At 44.4% G+C, this 7,419-nt stretch overlaps 1 non-coding gene across 1 annotated transcript; it reads right to left on the bottom strand.

Moving 5' to 3' along the window:
* Positions 1 to 313: 313 nt before the first annotated feature.
* On the bottom strand, positions 314 to 386 carry TRNAV-UAC. Its single transcript has one exon. It is a non-coding gene; the product is annotated as a tRNA-Val (tRNA).
* Positions 387 to 7,419: the final 7,033 nt, after the last annotated feature.

The raw sequence follows: 7,419 nt of genomic DNA, 5'->3' as shown, positions 1-7,419 counted from the left end.
AGACCCCTGCACTCCTGTTGATTTTTTGGCAAGCTCTCTGTGCATGGCACAGTGTCTCTGGTGAGATAGCAAAGCTAGAGAACCCCTGCAGTGTGGTGAATCAAGGCAGGAACAGGAGCTTGGCTTGCACGTCGCTGGATGCAAGCCGCAGACGCTGCTGCCGTGTCACAGGTCACAGACCTCAATCACGTTTATTTATTTAGATATGTTACTATAAATTCTCCTTAACAAAACCCCAGACTGGAAAAACGGGAAGAATCTAACTATCCCCTTCCCCAGAAAGAAACCTCACCCAAAACGAAGCCACAGGCTTTGGTTCCACTGGGGCTCGAACCCAGGACCTTCTGCGTGTAAAGCAGACGTGATAACCACTACACTATGGAACCGCCACATGACTATAATCTGCCATCGCTACTCTTATGCAGGACGCTACCGCACGCCTCCTGCTCCCCGCCGCGAGAACGAGCGCTGCTAGCCCCGGCGGCTCGAGGCCCCCAGCGCGTGGCGTTCCGCACGCGGCGCCTCCGGGGAGCAGAAGCAGGAGCCGCAGCGCGCGCGGGGCGGGACTCAAAGCAGCCCCTGTGCAGAGCGCGTGTCTCCCCCTTCCCCCGGCGGCTGCTGCTCGCGGCCCTTGGAGCACGTGGCTTGCTCCAGGCCGGCCTGTGCAGCTCCCAGATAAGGAACCGGCCAGGCATGATACTAGTGGCACCGGGTAGGTTGCTGGGAAGGAGCTTCCTGCCTTAAACATCCTCTCGCCTGCCCCCATGCCACAGGTGCAAGCAGTGAGCGGCTCCCTGCTCTGGAGGTCAGCACAGAGCATGTGCAGAAGGATGTGGTTGAGTTTCTGAGTGTAACAGAAACTCTCCAGTTCATGCCTGTAACTTACCTTAGGTCTGGGTAGAGCACAACAGAAATAGACACAGGTTTTTAATTTCTTCTCCCCAGCAGCATCTAAAAGGTGAGTGTGTGGCTCAAGATGATTGGAGTTTCTTAGGCGATTGGCCCAGGGATGTGAACCGATTGCTCCTGGCATGTTAGAAAGTTCAAGGAAAAAAGAAAATATCAGGCAAGATATTGTGTAGTAATCATTTAGTACCCTCAGCGTGCTCCAGGTGCAGAGACTGACTCTTCCTGCCCCAAGGAGCATACAGTCTGAAATGACAGTCTTACTACACCTTGCACTTAGATAAAGCTCTTCATCCAAGGATGAAAGATGGATGTGGCTATCTGTGGCTTTATAGATGAGGAAACTGAGGCCCACAGAGGTATAATGGCCGCCTCAAGACAGTGGCTGAACAAAAATAAATTTCTATTTTGTATTCGGAACGTTTGCAATTCAAATGGAATTTCTAGCAACCAAAGGGGTCATGTCCACACTCGGTACTGTGCTGGCTGTTCTGAGCATCATGCTGGAGTCAATCCCCAAAGCACTTAATAAATTTAGTGCTGTTTTGTAATGTGGTTCAAAGACCAAACTCCCTTTTATCCATGCTGATCAGGGAAAGTGGTAGACCCCTCTGAGCCATATTTTTCAGAGGCAATTAAATGCTTTTCTTGAACACACTTTTTTGGGAAATGTGGGGAGCACTTGATCCTCCAACCATTTTATAAAATTATATTATAATTACCTACACTATTGGGACAGCATGAGTAGCAGGATGAAACTCCCCTATTCACACTAACCAAGGAGATGGTGGTTGACCTGGGTTGTACCACTATTGTGTTTAAACACTAATCATTTAGCTCAGTTCTCTAGTATGAACAAAGCCACAGTAGTACTGTGTGTGAGAGCTGAGGGTCCTGCAAAGAGTTACATGTGACATTAATTGTAATGGAAGTCAACAAGATTACTCACCTGCATAGAAGTTCAGCATGTGTATGACTATTTGTAGCATTGAGGGCCTATGTTGTTTGTGCCTCAATGCAGATTTTCATTACATGTCTGAAGGAGCAGTTAAGAAGTATTTAACATTTTTAATTAACACATTTTAATGTTTTAATAATTTTTTCAGCCCTGGACTATAAAGGCTTTGAAGGGGCAGTAACAGTAAGTAGGTGGGTGGGGGGAATCAAACTTTGTTTGTCTTTTTAAAAGTGACACTGAACTTTGTTTTTATTTGCAGCCATAGTTGTATATATCCTGCCAGTCCCCTGTTTTGCTTAGTTGCTCTATTCTTGAGAACAAGAAGAGAACAGATTCTTAAATTGATGTATTTCATTTCAATACCCAGAATGCCGACAGAATGTTTAAGGGGCAGGATGAGCATAGTGAGATGCATACGTGCCCCTGCTGTTTCTGGGGAGCGTGGCTGTATGGATTTGTTATAGATCAGTTATGGGAAACTATTAATGCAATAATATATTGCAGCTTTTTTTAACCATTTTTTCATTGGGAGGAAAACAACAGTGATATATTTTCTTTGGCGTAGAGGATAGTTTTTTTTAAAAAGAGTAATAAGGAAATGGGTGGAATTTGTTGCTCTTGTATAGTGCCCCTTTAAGAAGTTGTGAGAGAGTCCAGAATGGATCCAAAGTAGTGGTTATTATGATATATCCTAACAATAATTATGTAATACATATTCGTGATTGAATTTGTTTGCGAGCATTAAGAAAACAAACCAGATACATTTGCTTTCTAAAATCTGCATAAAAATATTAAGCATTTTCTTTCCGTTAAATGACAGAAGTCAAAAAATGTAAAGAGAAGCCTGAAACTGTGTTCTTTAACCCATCCCATTTTGCCTCTTGTTCTAGCACATAAGACCTGCCGTACCCAGGACACTGGGTACTGGGATACCTAAAGGATAAGTTATTGCCTTAACTGAGAGGCTTCTGTTTCTTAACTAGATCCTTACTTTTACTTTAATGTGGGTGTATTTTCAGTGAACACAAACAATACGTTGAAAGACAGACAAGAGCTTTGGAGGTGCCATTTTCTTACAATGTAGCTTTGAGGATCTGTCTTCTGTCAGTAGAGGGCTCTCAGTGCTCACTTTGATGAGTTGCTCATTCCCTATAGTTCCTGATGCTCTCCTTACCCAATTAACTGTTTCTGATCTTTATGGTATAACATAAGTTTGTGTAGGTACAGTGAAGCACAGCCTGTAGGTATTCTGAAATAACCTTTGCAACATTGCACCTTTGCAACACTTTTTTCAGTGCTAGTTAAGACACCTCAGTAAGAACATGATCCTGTAAACACTTGTATGTGCTGGGGCTTCTTCCCATAGTATATGGGCTTGGGCTTCACCCCCATGTGATGGGGTTCAGACCTTGGCCCCAGACCCCATCAAGTCTAAGCCAGCCCTGGCAACCCCATTAAAACAGGGCCGCAACCCACTTTGGGGTCCCGACCCACAGTTTGAGAACCGTTGCTTTAGTGATTAATTCTCATAATATGTACCTTCAGTACCTTAAAAACACTTTTAAAAAAAATTCATTAGTTCCTGGAGGCCTCAGTAGGGATGAAGGATTGTTTCTCTCTCCCCACCCCACCTCCACCCTGAACAGTTTACAATCTAAATAGACAAGACAGACAAAAGTTGGGAGGGGAGACTGGGGCACAAAGACAGTTGAAGTGACTTGGCTGTTGTCACATGGGAGATGAATGGGTGAGGTGGGACCAGAATCCACATCTCTGACTCCCAGTCCAGTGTATTATCTAATGCATTACACTACCTTGTCATACATTCAAGAAAAGGGTACTTAAATATGATTAGACTTAAAGTTAGATTCAGTGGTTTCTTATGAGGGGAAACATCAGACTACTGAAATAAATATTTTCCCAGAGGCTTTTAACATGGGACCCTTTGAAGATATCCCCTTGCCTTTTTTTTTTTTTTTTTGTACCAAATGTGGTGTGATTTAAGGCAGAGGAAATCTGAGTTTAATGTACTCAGGGAGGCATGTACTCAAAATGTCTGTGTGTGGATAGGTCTGTGTGTGTCTGAACCTCAACATTAGTTTAATTTGTCTGCTGTAGTTTGGAGATAATGTTTTGCCTTTTTACTGAAGACATTCTGATGGCTTACATGTTTTGGCCCAGTTTCTTTTCAATTTCAGAACCTCACACCCTTGTGACTGAATGCACCCCTGTATTCACATCCATAAGAACTTAAGAACAGCCATACTGGGTGAGACCAAAAGTCCATCTAACCCAGTATCCAGTCTTCCAACAGTGGCCAATGCCAGGTGCTTTGGAGGGAATGAACAGAACAGGTAATCGTCAAGTGATCCATCCCCTATCACCCATTCCCAGCTCTGGCAAACAGAGGCTAGGGACACCATCCCTGCCCATCCTGGTTAATAGCTATTGATGGACCTATCTTCCATGAAATTATATAGGGGTTTGTTTGTTTTTTAAACCCTGTTACAGTCTTGACCTTCACAGCATCCTCTGAAAAAAGAGTTTCCCACGTTGACTGTGCATTGTGTGAAGAAATACTTCCATTCGTTTGTTTTAAACCTGCTGCCTATTAAAAATAAAGTCAGAGGTTTTGGTTTTATTGGGGTATGAACCCAGGAGACTCTGCATGTAAAACAGATGTGATAACCACTACACCCTACACACCATTATAGTAATCTTTGTACAAAATGTGCCTTTTGAGGTGGTATCTGAAAACTAACAACTCACTGGTCAATAACATCATGATGAAATGTGCGTAGCATAATTATATGTAAAGTTATAAACATAAGCTGAAATTAGGTCTGAAATGTGTTTTACCAGACATGTCTGGGTAAATCAGTTTCTCAGAGACAAGCTGATCCTAGAATCTTAGAATATCAGGGTTGGAAGGGACCTCAGGATTTCATCTAGTCCAACCCCCTGCTCAAAGCAGAACCAATCCCCAACTAAATCATCACAGCCAGGGCTTTGTCAAGCCTGACCGTAAAAACCTCTAAGGATGGAGATTCCACCACCTCCCTAGGTAACCCATTCCAGTGCTTCACCACCCTCCTAGTGAAAAAGTTTTTCCTAATATCCAACCTAAACCTCCCCCACTGCAACTTGAGGCCATTACTCCTCGTTCTGTCATCTGCTACCACTGAGAACAGTCTAGATCTGTCCTCTTTGGAACCCCCTTTCAGGTAGTTGAAAGCAGCTATCAAATCCCCCCTCATTCTTCTCTTCTGCAGACCAAATAATCCCAGTTCCCACAGCCTCTCCTCGTAAATCATGTGCTCCAGCCCCCTAATCATTTTTGTTGCCCTTCGTTGGACTCTTTCCAATTTTTCCACATCCTTTTGATACCTCTAGCCAGGTGTCATCAGAGCTGATGGCAATCATCTGTCAAATGGCCATTCTTTGGGAGGCAAGAGGGGCAGGGACAAACTGATCTACATTTTAGCAAACAACAGCATGGAACTTTTTTCACCACCAGCCTCCTTGTCTACATCCTCACAGCAGAAATGAACTTTATCTAGGGATAATCCTTGGGAAAATGCATTTCAAGGGAGGACTGGACTATAAAAGGGAGAAGCAAAAATAACCCTAGGTATCTCTTCCTATTTCTCTCTCTCTCTTTTCTTTTTCACCTAAGACAACAAAGGAAGCGGCCATTTGACTCTGGGAGAGATGCTGACCTGAAATTTGGTCAGCCCTGTTGCTGGGGGCATGTGGTAAGAATTTTATCTTGAACCAAGTCTAGTTAGTTAAGCTTTAGCACTAGAAATAGTTTTATCTTTATTTCTCTTGTAACCATTTCTGACTTTAATGCCTTGTACTTGTACTCACTTAAAATCTCTCTCTCTCTCTGTAGTTAAATAAACTTGTTTTATTCTTTAATCAAAATGAATCCGGTGTTGTGGTTAAACTTGGCTGTGTGGTAACTCCATTTAAAGTAGCAAACTGTTGGACATTGACCTCTTGCAGGGAAAGGGCTGGACAGTGCAGAACACATATTTTGAGGGAAAATCTGGGACTGGGAGTGTGTTGGGGTCATCCTGCAAGTGGTAACCAATGCAGGTGGAAGCCAGAGTGTGGTTGGAGTGTGCTGGCAGGGGCTGCAGCTATACACAGATACTCAGGAGTTATGACATTCTGGGGTGCAATCTGGACTAGTGGGGGGTTGTCACCACCTGCCCTGCAAGTTGTGGTGCCTCACAATAGATTGCTGCTGTAGCTCCCAACCTGAGCCCCTCACAAACAGCCAAACAACATGCAGGTCCACTCTTTTCTTCTTGTTTTTCCCCCCTGTTATTGTACGATTGGATGGCCTCCAAGTGTGCGCTGTTAAAAATAATTATTTTCTGAGTTTTGTGGCAAAATGGGATAAGAGGAGGAAGAACTTGGTCAGAGCTCTGAAGGAGCACACTCTCTCTGACTTGTGGTCATAGTCCATCCCCGAAAAATATCAGTTAAACTGGAGCCTCTCAGAAATAAGCCTGTAATTAAATTTGACTTATGTTGGTGACATGCATGCATGGTAATCTGTTTAAGAACTTAGTTTCGAAACACTATATGGAACAAAAAAATGTACATTCATGATGACAGCATGTATGTCCTATTTCAGGTGGATGCAATTGTAAGAGATTACCTAACCTTTGCACTAGCCGCATTTATTGATAGTTGTTCATGTTACACTGACTCTCTCATTTCAAATATAGGTTGTTGCCTACTAGCGGTTTCAAGAATCAGCTCTCAGTATAATTCCTTTCAGTGCCTTAATGATGCACGGTATACCTTATGTTCAGCAAAAGAGTATATGCCTGGCCCTGCTCATGGAAGTTGTATGTTCTGCCTGCCATGTGTAAAAGGGGAAGCCACTTTGTTAGATCATAACTTATGTTGGAGGACTGGAACATAGAGGGGGGTTAACTTGGAAACTGCATTCACTTCTGTTTCCTCAAGTTGCATGATATCCTGATCCTGTTTGGTAATTGGAGAGGTGGCGCAGACCATTCCCTTTATCAAATTCCCACTAAGTCTAATCACACCAGATCGCTAAGACAGAGAACAAGGAACTTTTATAAACAGTACTTCTGGGGGGATTCTGTGTGACTGTGCACCTGCAGAAAATACCCTCCCCCCCGCAGAATTCCTGTGCTTCCCTGCAGACAATGACTGTGAACCAAAGAGAAGCAGTGCAGAGCAGGGGGATGACCATGGGTGCATGGGGGGGGGGGCGATTGCCCCTTCAAAACAGAGGTGAGGCATGGGGGGCACACAGGGTTACATGCCGCTGACCTCCACCATTTCTGCAAGCGCAAAGCTGCCCAGCTGAAGGAGGCTGCGTCTCGGCTCCACTGACTCTGCAGCTGAACCCTGCCTCCTGGGCCCTAGTGCTAGGAGCTTCCTTTTTTCTGTGCAACGGTGAGTGCCCGCAGTGGAGCTGGCAAGGAGGGGGTGGGGAAATGAGGGAAGGGGGCCATGGGGGTGAAGAGGCAATGGGGAAGGAAGGGGGTGGAACAGGGTAGAGG

Source organism: Trachemys scripta, chromosome 1 (assembly GCF_013100865.1).
Source record: "Trachemys scripta elegans isolate TJP31775 chromosome 1, CAS_Tse_1.0, whole genome shotgun sequence".
Classification (NCBI taxonomy): Eukaryota; Metazoa; Chordata; order Testudines; family Emydidae; genus Trachemys; species Trachemys scripta.
This window is presented reverse-complemented; position numbering and strand designations above follow the sequence as displayed.